Raw genomic sequence first — 23,494 nt, forward strand, 5'->3', positions numbered from 1 at the left:
AGTGTCTCTGTATGGGAAGCCAAGGGAATTTCACTACTGAAGAGCATGGCGGCTTGCTGAGGGTAGTCCAATCTGAAACTGAGGGTAAGGCTGGAGAAACTAGGAGGGAAAAATTACTCGTTTCCTCCATGACTAGGAGTAAGCCATCAGGGAGAGCTGTCTTTTGTGGCTGAGGTTATACCATGCCGGTGGAGGACTGTGAAGCTAAACAGAGCTGACAGTTGAAGTTTGATATTCTTATCAGGCTGAACTGAATACCTCAACTCCCCCTTCATACCCAGAATTCCTTTATCTGGTCACAAAACCATTTTTAGACTACCAGTAACTGACAAAGCAAGTACAACGCTTTTCTTTCCATGGAAGAAAGATACCAATGAGAAGTAAAGCATAAGCATCAGTGACCCAAAGGCATTTATGGCTGAATTATAAAATCTTTGATGCAAGTGGAGCTAGAGGTGACGGTAGAAAGTTACCAACAATGGAAGGGGAGAAGTAAAATACAGGAAGGTAAAAAGATTAGATAGAGTTTACAGTTTGGGTCTATGGGTTGGAAACCTAGATCAGCCACAGATTAGTTTTGTGAACTTCGATGAGTCACTGAACTTCTCTGAATAAATTTTTTCAACTCTAGAATGGTATTAGTAACTTAAAAGAGGATAGTAATTATAGTATAGAAAGCTCATAGCACATAGGCTGTGCTCTATTATCTTTGATTCTTTCTTTCATCTTAGTACACATATAGAGATCTGATTATAATATTTTCAAAGATTAAAATTACAAATGACTATGTAATTTGGTTAATCACCATAGCAGATTTCATCAGCAATAACTTCACTTTGGGTCCCCTATTGAGTCACCTTTAAATTAACCACAAAATTTCTCACAGTTCATTCATTAATTCAATAAACATTTGTTGAATTTGCCCTATAGGCCATGTATCACACGGAATATTATGAGACATGGAAAGAACACTGTTGTTGTTTCCGGTTTCTTCTTTTTTATAATCCCACAGCCTATAGGTGTATAAACAAATAATCACCACATTGTGATAATCATTACTGTAAAAGAATGTACTATAAGAGTTCAGAAGAAGGAATGAGTAATTCTACCTAGAGAAAAATACTAGCCAACACTTATTGAGCGCTTTTTACCCACCAAACAATGTTTTAAATACCTTACAGATGCCAACTCATTAAGTATCACAACAACACTGTGAAATAGTTACTAGGATTATTCCCATTTTGCCTATCAGGAAACTGAAGCACAGGCAAGTCAAGTCACTTGTCCAAGGTCACAGCTATCTGCTTTGTTTCAGAGTAGATAAAACTTGAATTTGTTGTATAAGCTAAGGAAGACACCAGGAGAGGAAAACTTGAAGATACATGACAAAAGGAGAATAAGAAATTGAGTAACACCATAGAGAAGACAGGAAGGGTGGCTCAAAATTGGTGACTGAAGATGATACCTGGGAAAGGAGTAAGGAGATAACCTCCCCTGATATTGGGGAGAAAAAAGAAGATACATGGTAAATTCAGAGGTACAAGAAAGAGAGCTGAGGACTAGGCTGCCTGATGGCCTCATCTGCCTGGTAAAATGAAGGTAAAGTACACTCGTGTGAATCAGAAACCTGAGACTCATCCTCATTTCTATCCCTCCCCTCACTCCCCATGAACACCCATCGCCTGGTCCGCTGATCCTACCTCCAAAGAGTATCTACCCCAGAGCTATGCCTCTCCATCTCCAGAGCCACCGCTGCAGCCTGAGTCACAACTATCTCTAGCCTGTTCCCTGCAAGAGCTTTCCAGCTGTTTTCCCCACTTTCTCTATTAGCTCCCAATCCATTCTCCACACAATTGCCAGAAAGAGATTCCAAAAGTAAAAATTGGCTCTTTGAATACAATAAAAATCCCTTACTCTGCCAAAACTGTCTCGGATCACCTGGCCCAGCTCTCCTCTTCAGCCCAATCCTAGGCCAGTCTCTCCCCCTATCTGGAGTCCAGTCATATTGATATTCTTTCCATTTTTCAAATAAACCATGCTCCTTATTACTCAGGGCTTTCTCCATGCTACTTGCTCTCACTGAAATGCTCTTTCCTAGCTCTTTCATATATTTATGACTGTGTGAAAGACTCCTTCTCTTTCCTGAAGCCTCAGGCTAAATGCTTTCTTCTCAAAAAGGCCCTCAGTGACCAGCTTGTCTAAGAAAATCCCCTAACTACGGCCCTACAGCAGGGATTTAGCAGTTAAGATGGTGCAGTAAGGAAACTGCCTGATTTCAAGTCCCAGCTCCATCACTTGTGTGACCCCAGGCAAGAAACTTTAATTGTTCTCCAGTATAAAATGGGAATAATATAAAGTAGTTATTCAGAGGCTGGTTGTGATGATTCAATAAATTAATAATCATAAGTAACTTATAAGAGTCCCTGGTCCTTACAAATGCCCAGTATGTATTTATTAACATCCCAGCACCTTGTCACTTCTGATACTTTAGTTTGTAATTTTGTGTTTCATGTTAATTGTATGGTTCACCCACTATTTCATAAGCTCCAGGAGGGCAGAGAACTGGTCCATATCCCCAGTACAAAAATGCCCACGGCTTAATCAGTACTTGCTGAATGGAGAAATGAATGAATGAGTTAATATCATGTGCAATTCAGTGTGTAGGGTCTGAAAGAGTCCAAACTGTTGTTGAGAAGAAAGCTGAACTCATTAACCATAGAGACCCAGCTAGGTAAGAATGTCTGAGAAGCCAAGAAGGGTCTGAGAGGCAGACAGTAGAGTGGTTCCCAAGATTAAAGGCACCATAAGGATCAGTAGGAGGCTCACTGAGGGTGAGAGTGGGTCAGGTGAAAGGATAGGAAGACGTGGGAGTAAAGGAAGCATCTCAGTTTGGGGTGAAGGTGAGATCAAAAAGTAGTTATTTCTACCCCAGTGACCACGGTTACAGGACAGATGAGGGTGATCAGAGTTGAGAGGCCAAGAAAGGGAGAGGACCAGTGTACTAGAAGATTTAGCGTGAAGCTGAATTCCCTGTGCATCAGGAGAGGGAGGTAAGGAAGTAAAATGCCAAGCGAGGTACTAAGGTCACTGAGAAGAGTAGAAGAAGATCCCAAAGGTCAGTTAATGACAGCAATGAAGATGGGCAAGAAATGGTCCAAGTGGTAACCTGAGGGTCTCAGAAAGAAGACTGAAGAGTGTTGACAGAAAAATCATCCAAAGCAGCAAGGAGCAGTGGAAAAAACTGCCAGCACTCCTTCTTGGTTCCATGAGTTAAAAGAAATGGGAGCATTCTGAAATAGGGAGGAGGAGTTGGATAGTCCAGAGGAATATATTAGTGAAGGGGGCAGGCAGAATGTGGAGTGTTTGAGTCTTGGATAGATCGGACCAATGTCAAGGTTGAAGAGATGCAGTGATGCTGTGATGGTCAGACTCCCTGAGTTTTGCCCTCTGATCTAAAAGGGATGGGGAACCACAGGCTGATTTTTAACATAATCCAGATACTATTTCGGGAGGAATGTGATGCATCCGCCCCAAGGCAGAGAACCACCTTAAACTCGCTTAATCTCTCTCTCTCAATCTCAGTCTCTCTCCCCTTTTTCCTCTGGCCCAGAGGTGACACAAATGTCCAGCTACAAATTGATTGAGGCATCCTTCCTGTCGGCCTCCCCAGCAGATACCAGGAGTGAAAGGACAGAAATCAAGTCCATATTTAGGTAGCAGAAAACACCAGAGGCTACTGACAGCATCATACCTCCCTAGGGGAAAATCTCAGGCTAGAATTTGTCTAAGCAGATGCAGGAATTTGCCATTTTCCTCATCCTTCCTCACATGCCCGGCTTGACAGCCTCTTCAGATCAGAACCAAGACTGCAGCCTGCATCAGCCAGATCATGGGGAATACTTGGGTGAAATCCTAGCACTCAGCCCTCCCTCATTTTGAGCACTAGGTCAGGTGAATTACTTTAAATACATGCAAGGCCCTTCTGTTTCCATGGTAACTGCTCTAAGAACCGTAACAATGTCAATCATAGAAATGGTGAAATCATAACTTGAACCCATCTTGCTGACAAAGGTATCTTGAGAAGTAGCCACTGCTCAGTATCAGACTTCTGCCTCTCATATGGGGGAGAATGTTTTGTTTACATTCAATCAGTTATGGGAATAAGGGGAAACGGTAGTTAGTCATTTTCCTTCTGCTTCACCAGGTCCACCTCTGTCTGTATTTTGCTGATATGCTTGTAACTCATTTTCCCTGCTTGAAATTTACAGATGGAACAATTCGTTTTTCCACCTCCTTTTCCTGCATAGGTGTAAGCACTTGAAGACAAAGTATTGATGTTTTTCCCATGCACTTAAAAATAAAAAAGAACGGCTTGTTCATTTTCATTCCATTGTGCTCGTTGTTTTAATTTCTTAGTGCCTATTTTGATGAAGCAACCTCACAATATCTGGAGATGAAGTTCTAACCTGGGGATCCTGAAATAAGACCCAGTGTCTTTTGCCTTCCCTGAGAAATGGGGCAAACATCTCAGTTGACAGACCCTTACAGGAAGAGAGAAGGTGAGGAATAATTCTCATTTCCTCCTTTCCTGTTCATGCAAAAATCTACACTCTGGATTCTAAAGTGATCTCCCACAGAAGTAGTAAAATCACATATTCATAACATCTAGAACCTACATGACAATTCCCACCAAAAGGGTGTTTGGGCATATTAATCTTCAAAATCTGTTGACCATTTTATTTCCTTGGTTTCATTTTTTAATATATATTTTAGGACACTCTTGCCCTGTATAATATTTTTATCTTCCTTTCTACTCTGAAGAATTTCAAAGCAAGAACATTTCTGTGAGTTTATGAGAGGCTTCAGTTTGGACTCCGATTGTTACAAAACCAATATTTATTTTACATTTTTCTTCTTAAAAACATTATTTGACCCAGAGAGAACTAAAAAAATAAGCTATTTGATGTCTAAAATTGCAGAGATAAACTGACATTGTGTTCTGAATGTGTCTTTTCATGAGAAAAATGGAATTTTTAAAAAATGTAATCAAGTTATACAGAGCCTCTCACCCTCAGGTCATCAATTCAGATTTGTCTGAGGTTGAAAGTTGCACAAAGTTGTGATGGTCGCTGGGTTCTCAGTGCCCTCTGAGAAATGAGTTGGAGGTCCCAGAGGAGGTCACTGCTTTATAGTCACCACCACACAGTTGACACTCACGGGCTCTTCGGGGAATAACCATTCCAACAGAAGCCCGTAGATTTGGCCTTAGATTCATAAGTTGGTTCTACGCACCCTTATGTTAACAGGTGTATGTTCTCAAACGTTAAGCTCCATAAGAAATAGAAGACTTTTTTTTTTTTTTCAGTAACTGAAAAACCTTTACTCAGTGTCCTGCTTATGCAGGTGAGTGGTGACAATCCAAGAAGGATGAAGGTGAATAAGGAGAAAAAAAACGGAGAGAAGGACAAAGAGAAGCAGGAGAATGAAAATAAATAAGAAAAAAAGAGTAGGGGAGAAATAAAGATGAAAAGAGGCAGAAAAGTAAAGAATAAAGGAAAAACAAAAAAGAAAAGAGGGGCTTCCCTGGTGGCGCAGTGGTTGCGCGTCCGCCTGCCGATGCAGGGGAACCGGGTTCGCGCCCCGGTCTGGGAGGGTCCCACGTGCCGCGGAGCGGCTGGGCCCGTGAGCCATGGCCGCTGGGCCTGCGCGTCCGGAGCCTGTGCTCCGCGACGGGAGAGGCCACAGCAGAGGGAGGCCCACATACCACAAAAAAACAAAAAAAAACAAAAAAAAAGAAAAGAGAAAGGAAGAGGTAGGAGAAAGAAATGAAGGAGGAGTAGGAGATGTGAAACTCTTTCATGGCAATGAGTAGAAACCTCTCCATTCCAGCAGGGCTTTTGTCTGTTTGTTTTATATTCATTATTCTCACAACAGAGATCGTTCTTGTAGAGGAATTTCGCTTTTACAAAAGCTAAATTTGGCCAAAAATCCAGACTTAATAATCACCCTCCAAAGAAAGGAAGTCACTGGGGAAGATTATGTTGCATTCCAATCCCATAGGGAAAGCATCCCTTCATCTCAGATTAGAAGCCCAAGGCAGGAGAAGTTGTAAGAAGCCAGAGAAGGACCCATCCAACTATGTCCTACAGCCCAAGGAAAGAAGTCTCACATCAATATGGGGAGAGGGAGAAGACTGGATGTTTGATTTCTATTATCAAAGTGGACCTCTGTGGACCACACTCCCATCAAGGAAGCAGCAATTTAAAGAGCAGTTCTTGATTTGTCTGAAATTCTCCCTCTTGGCTAACTTGTTATGAATGAATTACCTTGGGGAAAAACAGTTCCTGCATTCTCTCCCTCAAGAAGCTAAAGAAGACAAAGAGATATATTTTAGGCTATGGGCAATATAAATTACAAAGAAATGAGAATCAGACAAAAATGTATATACAGAAATATTCAACAATGTTCTGAACATGACAGGAACATAAAGTATGGCAGAGCATGGGATTTAGCCATTGTAATGTCAATAACTCTTTCAGGAGGGAACATTTCTTCCTTTGTCCTTATCATTGAAGGGGATTTCCACTTCCCTCCCTATAGGAGAGGCCTAAGAAGTGAATCTGGAGTAAATTCTTCCAGTTTCTCTTTTAACGATTTTACTCGGTGTAGCACTAAGTTGGTTGGTGAGAGTCTGTCATCCAATGGGCCACAGTTCTACGAGAGGGTAGGTCAATGCATTCAGAGGCCACCACTGTCTGAGATGTCTCTTCTCTCCTGTTTCTTCTTGGACTTGCCTGTGTTTGGATGGACTGTGCTCTAACTGCACTTTCAGACTCCAGAGAGGATAAAGATTCCTGGGCAGAGACTCTATACAGCATGGAGGAAGTTAACTATTTCCTAGCTTCTCCACCTGCTTGCAATAAGGGAAGTAAGTTAAGTTGCTTTCACTGGACATATGCAACTGCTCTCCATTCTAGTTGGAAAATAGGAGACCCTACACCATTCTCTAATCCAGTTGTTGTTAGAGAGTCTTGCATTTGAGAAGCATGGAGGGAGATTAACTTGACATTTCCCTGATACCACTAATAAAACCGACAGTTGAATTGCCTTTTGGTTTCTCTTCCCCCCATCCCCAGTAAATAATAAATGGCACCTCTTTCCTTCAACAATAAAACAATAAAAGTTGCCACTTATTCAGTACTTATTATATATCAGTTTCTGAACTACATGCTTTACACACATGCTTCTAATTTTAACAACTCTGTAAGGTAGGTGTTATTATCCTTTTTTTTTTTTTAACCTATGAGACCAAGAGAGGTTCAGTAACATGCCCAAGGCCACTCTGAACCAGGATTTAAAATTCAAGTTTTGGGCTCTGAAATCCTCCATTTCCTCCATAATAAATGTCTCCCAAATGTCCCTAACTATTTCTCTCAAAAACTTTCTATAGGACTTCTGATCAAACTGAAGACTCAACAGAAGTATTTTGCCATTTCTCCCTTCCAAAACAAAATCGCAATGATACACAGGTACAAAAAGATATAACACCCAATGACAAGACAATGGAAAAGAAGTTGACACGAACAAAATTTTGGAAACTAGAAAGCAGATGGAAAGGTAGTAACTTATTTATTAGATCCATGAAAGTTGAATCCTAAACTGATGATGAAGGCATGATGATGAAGGTATCCCAGAAACAAGCCTATGCAAGTTCAAGAACTCTAAGAGGCTCAGGAATTCACGGCTCAATGTACTTTTGAAAGTTGGGGTACTGATGGGACTGAAACAGGAGACTTAGCTGGAAGTCTGGATCAGAATCTGCAGCTGGGGAACCTCTCTCCTCCCATCCCAGCAGAAGACTAGATGTACGCTTTATAAAGAGGTTGAACCAGAGATTATGGTCTTGGGGTCATTAAGCAGAACTGAAGTCTGATGTCAAACTGAAAACTGGAGGGGTAAATGGAGGTCTACTTACTGAACACTAAGAAATCAGTCTCCTTACCCAGTTCAGCAGCAGGAATGCTGGAAGCCAAGCATGTCTTCCCCAGGAAGGAGATTTGGAAGATTCATCTTTGGGGAAAGTGATCAACCCAATAAATAAAAAAGAGGTAAAGATACTCATAATTGCTTTCATCCTTGTACAACTCTGCCAGATCATTGTACAATGAAACCCACCATTTAACAAGTTCTGTCCCTGCTTCCAGAATGTTCATTTCCCGAAGTTTTTAGTGTCTTGCTCTTTGAGCAAACAGCCCCACATCACCAGATACTTGAGGGAAAGCTTCTGAGGTGAAAGAAACCAAAACAACAAAAAGTAAAAGGACCTCAGAGGAAAGAAAAATAATGCAAGAGCCGGAAGAAAATATCTCCAAAAAACTGACCTCTTCACAGAAATAAGAAGGAATATTGTAAGGATAAAGCAAGAGTATGCATCTATTAAAAGAAAGGAATCAATCTACATAAAATGAGATCTTTTGAAATTAAAACTAAGTGAGTAGAAATAAAATCAATAGATGAGTTGGAAGATAAAATTGAGAAAATCTCTCAGAAAGTATAAAATAAAGAAAAAGAGATGGAAACCAGGGGGGAAAGAAGGAAATTAGAGCCACACTTTGGAATTTCTAGATGAGACGAGAGAAACCAGAGCAGAGAAGAAAATTCAGGGTCATTCTTCCCTTTTCTTGAAGACTATAGCACAAGATTGCAGTCAAATATCTCCCCTGTCCTGTTCTGGAGAACCTAAGAAATCCTGACAGCCTTTCTTCATTTCATCCCATCTCCATGCCCTTCAGTTAAAATTGGCAGTGTTTCTGTGGATATAATCCTATCTCCATTTCTGCTGAAGTGGCTGAATTCATGGTTCACATCCATCCTGATCTCCTTATCAAATGGTTATTCAACTACACCCTTCAGAACAAACTTTCTCATTTTTTGCAATAAGGAGAGGCTGAGGATTTTCTAAATCTTCAAGCTCTGTTTCCTTTCACTTAACGATTTCTTCTTCAATTCATTTATCTCCTCTCACATTTTGTCATAGCAGTCAAGAGGACCCAGAATGTATCTTCAACATTTTGCTTAGAAATCTTCTCAAATATCTCATTTCATTTCTCACGAACTCCACCTTCCAAAATATACTAGAACACAAGTTTTTTGCCACTTTATAACAAGGATCACCTTTTCCCTAGTTTCCAATAATGCGTTACTCATTTCCATGTGAGACTTCACCAGAGTGACCTTTAACATCTGTATTTCTACCAACATTCTGTTCATGATTATTTACGCATTCTCCAAGAAAATGGAGACTTTCTCTCCAGCTCTCCTCTTTCCTGAGTCCTCACAAGAATCACCTTTAATGTCCATATTTCCACCAACAGTCCCTTTATAGCAATCTAGACTTTTTCAAGCATGCACCTCAAAACTCTTCCAGCCTCTACCCATCACCCGGTTTCAAAGCTGCTTCCACATTTTTAGGTATTTGTTACAGCAGCACCCAACTCTTGATTCCAAAATCTTAGCTTAGGCTAACATAAGTAAATACCACAGGCTGTCGGATGGCTTAACCAACAGAAATTTATTTTGTCACAGTTCTTGAGACTAGAAGTCTCCAATCTGACAGAGCTGGCTTCTGGTAAGACCTCTCTTGCTGGCTGCAGATGGCCACCTTCTCACTGTGTCTTCACATGGCAGAGAGAGAGAGAGAGAGAGAGAGAGAGAGAGAGAGAGAGAGAGAGAGAGAGAGAGAGAGAGAGAGAGAGAGTGAGCGAGCGAGAGAGGGCACGCGAAAGAGTGCTCTTCCTCTCCTTATAATGTCAATGGTCCTATTGGATTAGGGCTCCACTCTTAGGAGCTCATTTAACCTTAGTTACCTCCTAAAGACTCTATCTCCAAATTCACTCACATTGGGGGTTAGGGCTTTAACATGAATTGCGGGGGGGAGGGGGCACAGTTCAGTCCATAGCAGAGGGCAAAAACCTCCAAGAGGGATGTCACCAAAAAAAGAAAATGTAAAACTGATAGATTATCTGAGGAATCTGAATATAAAGGGAAGAAATATATTCATTTGGCAAAGAATTCAGGGATGAATTAGTGATATATGCACAGAAAACTAAACAAAAAATTTTTGAATCATTTTAAATTCCAGGAACATAAAATAAACTACACCTCCTCCTAGCCCCGAAAAGGGAAATGTAATCATAATACACTCCATGACTCAGGTGTAAATAATGTTTATTTAGTCTTAATCGTGTAAACACTGAGTCTGTTTTTAGATCTCAAGTGCGGATGGTTGAATCAATCATACTCCTCACCAGCACTGGTCTCAGCACAGCCCCCCTCTTATTTATGCATTCCCCTTATTTCCATTTCCCCATATGCAACCACCCTGATATGATTGAAATGTATCATTTCATTTATATGAGTTCTTTAAAAATGTATATTAAATTATATGCATATATTTTCAATTTACACAAGTTTAATTTGCTAAATATCTTAGTCTTTTTCTTACCTCTTTCACTCAGCACTGTGTTTTAGGTCTATGCATATTTCTGTGTGTACATCTAACTCATTGCTTCCAACTCACAAGTATTCCTTAAAACACATCCACCATATGTAGTTATCTGGCCCCTTATTGATCAACAGCTAGATTGTCTCCAACTTCCTGCTATCACAAATGATGGGGAATTTCTGTAGGCTGTACATCCTGGAGTGTGACAGAGCTGCCTAACCAGTGGCGTAGGTGGCAGAATCCTCTCCAGAACTGCTGCCCTGGTCCACACTTCCACCACTGGTACTTTGCAGTTCTTGTATTGCCACAGATCTGCCAACCCTTAGCACCATCCAGCTTTCCAATGATAGCCAATCTGGCAGGAGAGAAGTAATATTTTGACGTTTCCATTTTTCAGATCACCAATGGGTTTGAGCATCTCTTGATCTGCTTGTTAACCACATGGGGTTTTCTTCTTTTTAAAATTAACTCTTCATACCTTTCCCCATGTTGTTACTAATTTCTTATCTTTTTTGATTTGCAGAAATTCCTCTACAGTTTAGAACTTGGTCTCTTTTAACTTAGAAAACTAAGCAAACAAGAACACAAGACCATTAATAATTCCATGAAAACCAAAGAAAGAAAATTTAATCATACTCATTACATGACCCAGATGTAAATAATATTTTCACAGTCATAACAATGTAAACGCTAAATCTAACAAAAAATCATTACCATAAAGAAGGAAGGACTAAAAGTGAGTGGAGAACTTCCCTGGTGGCACAGGGGTTAAGAATCTGCCTGCCAATGCAGGGGACACGGGTTCAATCCCTGGTGCAGGAAGATCTCACATGCCGCGGAGCAACTAAGCCCGTGCGCCACAACTACCGAGCCTGTGCTCTAGAGCCCGCGAGCCACAGCCACTCTACAGCATGCCAAGCTTGCATGCCCTAGAGTCGGTGCACCGCAGCTACTAAACCCACACACCACAACCACAGAAGCCCACGCACTCTAGGACCTGTGCGCCACAACTACTGAGCCTGTGTGCCTAGAACCCATGCTCCGCAACAAAAGAAGCCACCGCAATGAGAAGCCCATGCACCGCAACAAAGAGTAGCCCCTGCTCTCCACAACTAGAGAAAGCCCACGCGGAGCAACAAAGACCCAACGCAGCCAAAAATTTTTTTTAAAAAAGTGAGTGGAAGGAAGATGTGCAGCCGAGAGCCAAATCTCATCTTGTATGTTAGGAAGACAATAGATAATTCTTATGGGTTGAATTATGCCCACCCCACCCCCCAAAAAATATGTTGAAGTCCTAAGCCCTCGTACCTCAGAATGGGACCTTATTTGAAAATAGAGTCTTTACAAAAGTAATCAAGTAAAAAAGAGGTCATTAAGTTGTGCTCTAATCCAATATGTTGAGTGTCCTCATAAAAGGGGGGAATTTGGACACAGAGACAAACATGCACAGAGAGAATGTCATGTGAAGATGAAGGCAGAGATCGGGGTGATGTACCTACAAGCCAAGGAACACCAAAGATGTCCAGCAATCCATCATAAATCAAAAGAGGCATGGGATAGATTCTCCCTCATAGCCCTCAGAAGGAACCAACCCTGCTGACACCCTGATCTCAGACTTCTAGCCTCAAGACTGCAGGACAGGGGCTTCCCTGGTGGCGCAATGGTTGAGAATCCGCCTGCCGATGCAGGGGACACGGGTTCGTACCCCGGTCCGGGAAGATCCCACATGCCGCGGAGCGGCTGGGCCCGTGAGCCACGGCCGCTGAGCCTGCGCGTCCGGAGCCTGTGCTCCGCAACGGGAGAGGCCACAAGAGTGAGAGGCCCGTGGACCGCAAAAAAAAAAAAAAAAAAAAAAAGACTGCAGGACAATAAATTTCTGATATTTAAGCCACAAATTTGTGGCACTTTTTTATGGCAGCCCTAGGAAGCTAATGCAATAGGGAGGAAGGTACGCAGGTAGGTTGGTAGGTAGGTAAGTAAGTAAATAAGTAAGCAAGAAATGGCAGTATATCCATGATATCCTAAACATGGAGGCAACCATAAGTGTAAGTGGCGGCCTCTGGGAAGTGGGGATAGGGATAGAGTGGGAGGAGGATGCTGTTGTCCATTATAAACCATGGAAAACTACTTGATTTTTTAAACACTGTGTCCTTGCAACTTTTATAAACGTATATCTTTAAAAATCTATCTTGCCATGTTTTAAGCTTCTGCAGCATCTGAAAGATAAGTTCTATATTTTTACTACTTTTACAGCATCCAAGAAGATTTTGTTTTTGTTGTTCTAGTAAGAAAATGCTGGTCTTTAAGTTTCGAAGTACACTTGCATGGCTTCAAGGCCTTGTATATTATTGAACAAGTCTTGGGCTGAGGCCTAAATTCCAGCTGTCATTAATGGGCAAAAGCATTTACATTTCAGGAGTTTGGATGGTGAGTGGCAGAGTATTACAGAAAGAGTACAAGCTTCAGAGGGAGACAGCACGGGGTCCAAGTCCAAATGCCCCTGCTTATTAAGTTCTATGGCCTGACTTGAGTCCATTTACATCTCCGTACCTCAATTTCTTCATCTGTACAACTGGAAAATAAGACAGTACTTCATGGGAATTCTGATGGTTTCCATGAGAAACACTTAGCATAATGACAAGTTCATGATAAGCACTTGATAAATGGTAGTCATATGGTTTCGATATCCATATTAAGAAGCCTTTCCATCCTTTGCAACTCTGTCTTCAGTCACTAGTTTGAAATTCTCCCTTCTACCCCCCATCCTTCAGTCTTGAATCACATCATTAGTCAATTTTGCTCCCTGGTTATATGATACTGTAGAACAAAACCTCTGGTTTAAGTCCTAGATCTGCAATCTACTTGACTTCTGGCAAGTCACTTAAAATTTTCTGAGCCTCAGGACTTCCTTGGTGGTGCAGTGGTTAAGAATCCGCCTGCCAATGCAGGGGACACAGATTCGAGCCCTGGTCTGCGGAAACCCCACATGCCGCGGAGCAGCTAAGCCTGTGCACCACAACTACTGAGCCCATGTGCTTAGAGCCCCTGCTCTGCAGCAAGAGAAGCCACTGCAATGAGAAGCCCACTCACCACATGGAAGAGCAGCCCCCGCTCACCGCAACTCGGAAAAGCCTGTGTGCAGCAACAAAGACCCAACGCATCCAAAATAAAATAAAATAAATAATTAAAGAAAAAAATACTCTGAGCCTCAGATTCCTCAGCTGTAAAGTAGGTTAAATAATATCAATTGTAATGATTAAATGATCTAATGCACATGTAAGTGCCTATGGCAGGCACAGCATAGATGCTCAGTTTATGACGGCACAGGGTAAGCTGGTAGGCAGCCCCGTTTCCCAACATATAAAATTAAGTAGCATTATATAAACACAACACCCCATATTCTTTAGCTATCTTGCAGAAACATTTCGTGAACATTTAAAAGCCAGCTCCCCTCTTCAATAAGATACTTGAGAGGGACTTCCCTGGTGGCGCAGTGGTTAAGAATCACCTGCCAATGCAGGGGACGTGGGTTCGAGCCCTGGTCCGGGAAGATCCCACATGCCGCGGAGCAACAAATCCTGTGTACCACAATTACTGAGCTGCACTCTAGAGCCCGTGAGCCACAACTACTGAAGCCCACGCGCCTAGAGCCCGTGCTCTGCAGCAAGAGAAGCCACCGCGATGAGAAGACCGAGCACCGCAACGACGAGTGGTGCCCACTCGCCGCAACTAGAGAAAGCCCACGCGCAGCAACGAGGACCCAACGCAGCCAAAAATAAATTAATTAATTTTAAAAAAAAGAATATTTGAGAGATATAAGTTGTAGACATAAGGAACATTCATGAATAGCCAACAGCTTTGCTTCATAAAATGCCAAAGAATTAGATTCACACAATGCTCCAAGCAGAGCAAAGTGTCCAGGTTACTTTAATTGAATTAATTTCCAGTGAAATCCAGAACTCTGCATTATTTGACAATTCTATACAAATACAAGGTAATGTGAGCAAGCTGTAATATTTAAGACATCCGTAGTAAATCTTAAAACAAGCACCTTTTTGTCAGTTACAAGTATTGCCCACGTTTCAAAAACAGTGCAACTTACAAAACTTCAAATTTACAAAACGTCTAAAACTTTCACCACAAAAAATTTTCTCAGACTTCCCAGTGAATCCCATCAAATAATGATCTGATTACAGAAAACTGCCTTGCACACAAAGCTCCAGGAACACAGCTCTTGCCCAAATGAGGAACACAGTTAGAAGAGGATTTCCCTTGCTTTGATGCCCATTATCCAAGTGAGTAGGGGCCGAGTTTAAATCACCCTGTCCCTGCCAGAATAGTCTCATTCCCTCTCATCCTCATCACTGCTGTGGTGTCCTGTCAGGGAGGAGATGTAGGGCTCTCTAAATAGTTGAGTTCAGCAATCTTCTAAAATGCTGATGCAGCTCCCTTGGTTAAGTGAACACAATATTTCTGTGACAACCTTCCATAATCCAAGGTAGAGCTCTCTTAGGTCAGCAGAGGTGATTATGGTTTCCTGTCAACCAGGAGAGATCACTCCAGGTTGTCCTTCATAGGTGGGAAGAATGTCTTCCCTTTTCATTTATTTATTTTTTAAAAATAAAATCCACACCCAGCACAAAGCACTGAAAGGCATCATTGAAATCTATCTTCTCTTGTGATTCTTCCATGCCTAGGTCAAAACCCCACACCTGGGCTTGATGGCTAATCATACAATGTGGTAAGCCATTCAAGCACACGTGAATTTGTTTTGATGTTGTTGTTCAGACGGAATTCATCCTCACATTGGCCCACCGTAATCATAACAAAGATATAGACATTTCTTTTTGGTTTATCAGGCACTTTGACATACATAATGTATCATTTATTCTTTCCAGAAATTAAGTAACATTGTCGTCTTCATCGTACAGATAGGGAAATCAGTTTTTAAGCATAGTCCTTTTTGGCTATGACCCTCCCTAAATGCTGCATCCAGATGAAACAATGCTTTTTACATAAGCAGAGCAGAGCAAGGCCGTGTGCCTTCTGTTGGGGCACATCCAGGTCCCAGTCACTCCTGTGTCAGCCACCGAAGTGCACTGGATGTTCTGCTCTTGCCCACAACACGTAAGCACACATCTATTTAGGAGAAAGAAAGGCAACAACCAGCCACAGAGAGCTGCCATAACTCTGAAAGCTAAGGAGATACATAGGCCTCCTGTGTGAAAAGGAGGTTGCACTTTATGAGAAGAGATGACATTTGTTGAGCATTTACCATGCACCAGGCACTATACTTATTGCTTTCCATGTATTTATCTCATTTAACTCTCAAAACAAACCAACGTGGTAGTTGCTATTATTATCATCCCAGTTTTTCAGGTGAAGAATATATTAGGGTTCTCCAGAGAAACAGAACCATTAGGATATGAGACTTATTATGAAAGACTGGCTCACACAACCATGGAGGCTGAGCAGTCCCATAGTCTGCCATCTGCAAACTGGAGGCCCAGGAAAGTTGGTGTTGTAGTTTCAGTCCAAACCCAAAAGCCTGAGAACCAGGGGAACCAATGGTATCATAAGCGAAGGCCCAAGAACCAGAAGCACCAATGTCTGAGGACAGGAGAAGACAGATGTGCCAACTCAACCAACAGAGCCAATTTGCCTTTCCTCCGCTTTTTTGTCCTATTCAGGCCCACAATGGATTGGATGATGCCTACTGGCATTGGGGAGGGCTATCTTCTTCACTCAGTCTACATATTCAAAAGCTAATCTCTTCCAGAGACCCCCTCACAGACACACCCAGGAATGTTTTACCAGCTACGTGGGCATCTCTTAGCCCAGTCAAGTTGACACACAAAATTAACCATCACAAGGGAACACAGAGATTAAATTGCTTACCCAGGTAGCTGATGCCACAGCCTGGGCTCCAAATCTCTCTGCTTTACTGTTCCCATCACTGCCCAATCTGCCTTGTTTCCTTTCCTTTCAGATAGCTCTTAAGATTTCCCTAATATCCCAGTCTAGAGTCAATGTAGCCTTAGACTTGGAAAACAGGAGCTCTCAGAGGAAATTGGGAGTATCCACCCATCACATTTGATAGTCACAAAACAAACAGCCCGTTTCAAGGCTATTGCTTGGTATTTCATTTTTATCAACCTGGCCTTTTGTAGCATGAAATATTTTTAAGATACATATGGATTCTGAGAAAATTTTGTTCTCCGCTCACAGGTCTCGAAATTCACCTTCCATTTACTTTGTGATTCAACATCTTGAAGCTAGATGTACCTGCAATGTGCTAGAGATTTAAAACTAAACAAAAGAGAGGTAACAGGCAGGAAGCAACCAAGTTCAATATAACACATCTTACATTAATGGTATGAAGCAAATGCTTTGATGACCAAGGGTAAGGAAAAAGTAATGTATTCATTGTAAATGGTAGGGCTATGACTTAATCAAGGTGGTACTATTTGAGCTGGGTTTTAAAGGTTGTGTAGGAGTCTACCATGGACCCAAGGGGAGAAGAAGGGCATCCCAGGAATGGTCAAGGAATGACTGGAGCATAGGAGCTGCTAGTTACAGTGTTGTGAAATAAGATATCAAATGGTGGTGGGGAGATGACTGCAAAGAACCCTAATTCATGAAGATAATGAGATCTGTGTAATTCCTCATACTCTACATAGCACTTTCATCTTCATTTTCACTTGATACTTAAATTAACTCTGTAGAGTTGTTATTATTTTCCCCTCTGCAGAAAATGAGAGGTTAGGCCCAAGTGCTCACAGTTGGATTCAGAAATGTTATAGTCTTTGGCCTCTAAATCCCATACTCTTTCTAGTACTGCAAAAAATCAGACTGCCCTACAAATAACAAATGGTGGTGAGGATGTGCAGAAAAAGGAAACCTCGTGCACTGTGGTGGGAATGTAAATTGGTGCAGCCGCTATGCAAAACAATATGGAGTTTCCTCAAAAAACTAATAATAGAAGTACCATATAACCCAGCAATTCCACTCCTGGGTCTGTATCAAAGAAAATGAAAACACTCATTCACAAAGATAACATGCACCCCGATGTTCATAGCAGTATTATTTACAGTAGCCAAGATATAGAAGCAAACTAAGTGTCCACCAACAAATGAATGGATAAAGATGATATGATACACACACACACACACACACACACACACACACACACACACACAATGGAATATTACTCAGTCATAAAAAAAGAATGAAATTCTGCCACTTTCAACAACATGGATGGACCTAGAGGGTATTATGCTTAGTGAAGTAAATCAGAGAAAGACAAACACTCTACGTTATCACTTATATGTGGAATCTAAAAAATAAAACAAAATGGAAACAGATTCACAGATACAGAGAACTAGTGGTTACCACTGGGGAGAAGGAAGTGGGGAGGGGCAAGATAGGGGTAGGGGATGAAGAGATACAAACTACTATGCATAAAATATATAAGCAACAAGGATATATTGTACGGCACAAGGAATTACAGCCATTATTTTATAATGGAGTATACTTTAAATGGAGTATACTCTATAAAATTATTGAATCACTATGTTGTACACCTGAAACTAATATAATATCGTAAATCAACTATACTTCAATTTTTTAAAAAATTGGACCACCATGGGAAGAACCCAGAGGAAGTTCTCTCTGAAATGTTCAAATTGAATTGTATGCCCTTAGGGTTTGGTGATCTGCAGAGCAGCCACCCACCATAAGCCACTCCTGTTAGCTTCATCCTGAAAGTTCTCTCCATATCCATGGTGCCTCTCTCAAGACTGGTAGCAGCTGGGAATGAGGTGATGGAATTTGATGTAGATGAGCAAAAAACCTGAAGTCAATTTCAGGATTTCCTTCCCTTGCTCCTTCATCCCCTTAATTTTTCTCATCCAAAGTTTGTTCCAGGAAGGTTTATGTGTATATTTACTTATTTACTTATATATTGCCTTATTCCACAAAGAATTTGAGGCCATTCATATAACATACATAGAATGGTAAAATATTCATTTTTAAATCATAAAGAAAGAGGGAAAGGGAGAGAGGAAGGGAGAGAGAAAAAGAGAGGAAAGAAAGAAATGGAAAGAAAGAAAGAAATTGCATTAGAATATGAGACAGAAGTCATGAGGTAAAAATAATACAGTTAAGCTGGTGATGGGATCTCTACCAAAGCTCTGTTTGAGCTGTAATTTTTGTTCTAAGCTTCCTGGCAGACAGAGCAAGCTAGGAAAGGTAATGTGTGACACAGGAGGAAACATACAAACTCTTCAGCAGAAGCAAGTATTTTTCAGTAATTAACTCTAAAATAAATTTTTCTTAAGAAGTATCCTACAGGTGACTCTGAGAAATGCAGTTAATAATATCAACCTAAGTGTCCATTGACAGATGAATGGATAAAAAAGATGTGGCATGTATATACAAGGGAATATTACTCAGCCGTAAAAAGAAACGAAATTGAGTTATTTGTAGTGAGGTGGATGGACCTAGAGTCTGTCATACAGAGGGAATTAAAGACGCAGACCTACTAGAGAATGGACTTGAGGACACGGGGAGGGGGAAGGGTAAGCTGGAACAAAGAGAGAGTGGCATGGACATATATACACTACCAAATGTAAAATAGATAGCTCTGGGAAGCAGCCACATAGCACAGGGAGATGAGCTCGGTGCTTTGTGACCACCTAGAGGAGTGGGATAGGGAGGGTAGGAGGGAGGGAGACGCAAGAGGGAAGAGATATGGGGATATATGTATATGTATAACTGATTCACTTTGTTATAAAGCAGAAACTAACACACCATTGTAAAGCAATTATACTCCAATAAAGATGTTACAAAAAAAAGTATCCTACAGGTGACTCTGAGAAATGCAACGAATAATATCAACCATGAGATTTGTGTAGTACCTTAAATGCAACGGAGGGTTTCATCCAGCCGCCCAAGATGTCACCAAGCTATAAATGAGCTTCTCAGTCTCCATCAGTCGCTCCCATTTCTTCCTGGTGCTCAGAGAGCACGCAGCCCTGGTGCACGGGCGTGCACGCGCACGCGCACACTCTCTCTCTCTCTGGGAGTTCCTCCACGCCCTAGAGGGCATTTCACATTGGATGCCTGCTTTTCTCCCACTTGTCGGTAACATATTTTTCAAATTAGCACTTGGTAGCTTTGAGGGAAACCCAGACATTGTTGGGAAGAGAGTGAGAGGCCAGCTGAAAAAAAAAAAAAAGGAGAGGTCTGCTTTTTTCTCAGCTTGTTATCAGTTTGCAATACAAGTATAGAAAAATAAACAGATTCTGCAACTGATATAGAAGTTCCCTGGCTTGATGTGGCACCAAAGCCTGGTCTTCCCCCAGATTCTCTGCTATTTACAAGCAGGGAGCTGTTTCTCATTGGGAAGAGGTGAGGCATAGCCTCCATTCCCACCTCCTCCCTGTCTTCATTCCCACATTTCCCTGTGGATGGAGAGAGGTGGATGGACATCAGGTGAATAGATGCTCAGCCTGGGAGACTCCATCCTGCCCAGGAAGCCACATGGGTTCCTGGTTTGTGAGAAATATCTGCTACTGAAGCTGCATTTTTAACTCAGTGAGACGACGCCCTGCTGCTGTCAGAGGGAGAAAAAACTCAAGCTCAGCTGATCTTCATTAGCAAATTGGATGAGCTGGGCTAAGGCCTTCCACCTGGCCTCTCTCCCGCTCCTTATGAGGACTGTGACTAAGGTCTAAAGAGGTAAAAGGGGCAAAAAGGAAGATTTTTCCCGAGAAGCTGGGAATAGATCAAGAAAAGTGATTTCTTCATTTTGATTAGGGAGGCTGCATTAGGGTCTGGCATTAGGGTCGAGTGGTGGAGAGATTTTGTAGTCGAAGGACCCCTGCTTGAAACCCGACTCAGGCAATTGCCAACAGTACCCTTGGGCAAGTCCTTTTACCTCTTTGAACCTCAGTGTCCTCCTCCATAAAATGGGGATAATGCCTTTGTAACTGTAAAAATTGGGATGCTATTTGTGAACGTGCTTTAACTGCTTAGCATGTTGCAAATTCTAGTTGTTATTAGACAGCAGAAGATCTGGTTTCCATACCCTCCCAGATTCTCTGCTTCTAACATTTACTGGCTGGATTGTTTTAACCAATCCCTTATCCTATCCGAGGCTCAGTAAAAATATTGTGAAAAAGGAAGTTACCCCAGAACACAGGGCTGTTGTGAGAATCAAGTGAGACTAAACATCAGGAAGTACTTTGACAACTGTAAAATGCTAGACAAATATTAGTTGTTAATATTATTAAGCAACAGCCTAAAGGCCTGTGCTCTGGTGCCAACTTCACATGTGTCTTCACCCTCGGCGCTTTCTCAGTTGAATTTATCACATTCTCCTACAAGCTGTCTTTTCCCCTGACAATTATTTAATTCCTTTCTCAATAACCAAGTTCCCTGAGTGGAGCCCCAGAATCCATGGGGAAAATAAATCTATTCCTGTCTTTGCGGAACTTGTACTAGGCAACACAGAGAATAAATAACCAAGATAGCGGGAGGAAGATAAAGTGAAAGGGAAAGAATATGGTTGTTGAAAGGGAAGATTTGTTTCTGACACCCAGTACTGGCTGAGTGATCCTGGGTGGGTCTCTTCGCTTCCCTGAGCTTTAGCTTCTTTTTCTGTAAAACAGGTCTGATAATAATAATACCTGCCCCATGTACTTGCAGTGAGGATTAAATGAGATACTGCCTACTCACAATGCTGTATAAATGCTGCCGTTATTTTAAAGGAAATGTTAATTGATGCCACGTACTGAGCATTTTCTCTGCCAGGCTGTGGGCTAAACCTCTTAAATATATCGTTACAATTAATCCTTACACCAAATTTTAAATTAGGTGTTATAATTCCTATTATAGAAATAAGGAAATCGAAGGACAAAGAGGCAAATTACTTGGCCCAATTCTAAACAGGAATTTCTGGAACAACCTCAGATCCATGATGCTAGTTAGTCCTCTTGATGGGTGGAGAATTATAGGGAGAATGGAATGATAGGAAAAGCAGGAAAGAAGAACCTTGGAATGTGAGAGAGCAGCAGTCTCTCTCTCAGAGCTACTTTCTCATGGAAACTGCCTGGTACCTTGCCTTCAAATTCCTCTAGCTACTACTCACTGAATACCCATTATGTGCAAGGCACAGTGGAGAGCACTTAAATGTGTTATTGCATCGTCTCACACTGTGAGATGGGCATTATCTCCATTTTACAGTTGACAAGACTCAGGAAGGGTAGGAAAGTAAGTTGTGGAGAAAATTCTAGAGCCCAGGTTTGTCTGATTCCAAACAAAGCCCCATGTTCTTTCCACTACCCATTTGATTTCCTTCTATACACTGATATCGGCAATAATACAACTTCTCAGGATTCACTTATTAGCCTAAGAGTGGACTTCCAGGCTGCTTTCTGTTCATGGTAGACTTACAATACATGTTTTCTTACTTGGCGTCCCACAGAAGCAGATCCTGAGACAAGGGTTTGTGTGCAAGTAGGTTATTTGAGAATGATCCCAGGAAACACCAGTAGGGGTGGGGAGACATGAGATAGTCACTGAAGGGTTTATTGCCAAACAAGGAGTTTGATTCCATTGGAAACTCTAGGGATGTGGTGGAAGATACACTTCAGATATCGCTCTCCTTTGAGTGAGGGAATTGGGATATTTACACACAAACTCCTGTCTGGCATTAATGTTTTGGTACTTCTGCCCTGCTGTACAGCAGAGCAACCCAAGACACACACACACACACACACACACACACACACACACACACACACACACACACACACACACACCCACAGAAAAGAAGAAAACAAAATACCACCCAAGCAAAAGATGCAGATGCTTGAAGTCACAACATCACTGAGTAAATAAATGAACCAAGACCAAGTGAATGATACGTTGGTGGTGAGGTGTAGGAATGGGGTGTCAGGGGTAGGCAGGCTGCATAAAGGAAAGACAAAGGGTAAGGAAAGGTCAAAAAATTTACCCAAGTACTGGCTTTAGGATTTATCAGGCTCTAATCTTTGTCACATGATGTCATGTACATCAAGAGACCTGAGGCAGACTAGATTATTGTTCCAACTTTTCATTGTCTAGCCAATAACGGGATTATAAATCTCCACCCTTTGCCATGTAACTTGGCAGTGTCTCCAGCTTTGGGTGGGGTATATCTCCTTACGCTTTGACTCTGGGCTTAACCATGTGACTAGGCTTGGTAAACGGGATGGTAGCAGATATGACGCAAGCAAAGACTTGAAACTGGGTTGCTTATTCGGGTTTGCCAGAACTATCATGCTGGTTGCAACAGAAAGATGAGCTACCCCAACCAAGCCCAGCCTAGATCAGCTAACCCCAACCAGTCACAGACACATGAGTGAACCCAGCTCAAACACCTAACTGAGCCCAGCCTAGAAGTGAGTTGACCCACAGACCCATGAGCTTAAAAAAATGCTAACTGTATAGTGCTGAAATTTTTCTGATAATTAAATGCTCTGAAGCCAAAGATAATGGCTACAAAGATTGTATTTCTTTCTTCTGTACTAGCACCAAACATTCATTCAAGAAATTTAGTTCATCCAGCATTTTATAAGTAGCTGCCTTTGGTCACCATCTGAAATTATTTATTTGTTTACTAGTCATTTATCATCCCTTCACTGAACTGTGAGTTTCAAGAAGTCAAGAACTTTGTCTTATTCACCCATATATCCCAAGTGCCTAGCACAGTGTTTGTCATAGAGTGGTTGTTTAATAAATATTTATTGACTGAATTAATATCAGCTATTATACTATATACTGTATACCTTCAAAATGACATTCTTCTAACACAGTTTATTAGAGAAGACAATGTATCCACACAACTGTAATTGAGTCCTCTGATCATTATATCATGGAAGCATAGAAGAGCAAATAATCAATTCTAAGTGGAGAAATAATGGAAGACTTTGCTAAAACAATGGC

At 41.5% G+C, this 23,494-nt stretch overlaps 1 long non-coding RNA gene across 3 annotated transcripts in view; it reads right to left on the reverse strand.

The window, feature by feature from the left end:
• LOC112065527 (uncharacterized) overlaps positions 1–23,494 on the reverse strand; it is a 544,628-nt gene that overhangs the window by 408,764 nt on the left and 112,370 nt on the right. For all 3 annotated transcript variants that reach the window (XR_003681165.2, XR_008618183.1, XR_002892077.3), the window contains exon 2: positions 19,423–19,725. This is a non-coding gene — a long non-coding RNA (uncharacterized lncRNA). The remainder of the gene's footprint in view (positions 1–19,422; positions 19,726–23,494) is intronic.

The sequence above is a fragment of the Physeter macrocephalus genome, chromosome 9, assembly GCF_002837175.3.
Source record: "Physeter macrocephalus isolate SW-GA chromosome 9, ASM283717v5, whole genome shotgun sequence".
NCBI lineage: Eukaryota > Metazoa > Chordata > Mammalia > Artiodactyla > Physeteridae > Physeter > Physeter macrocephalus.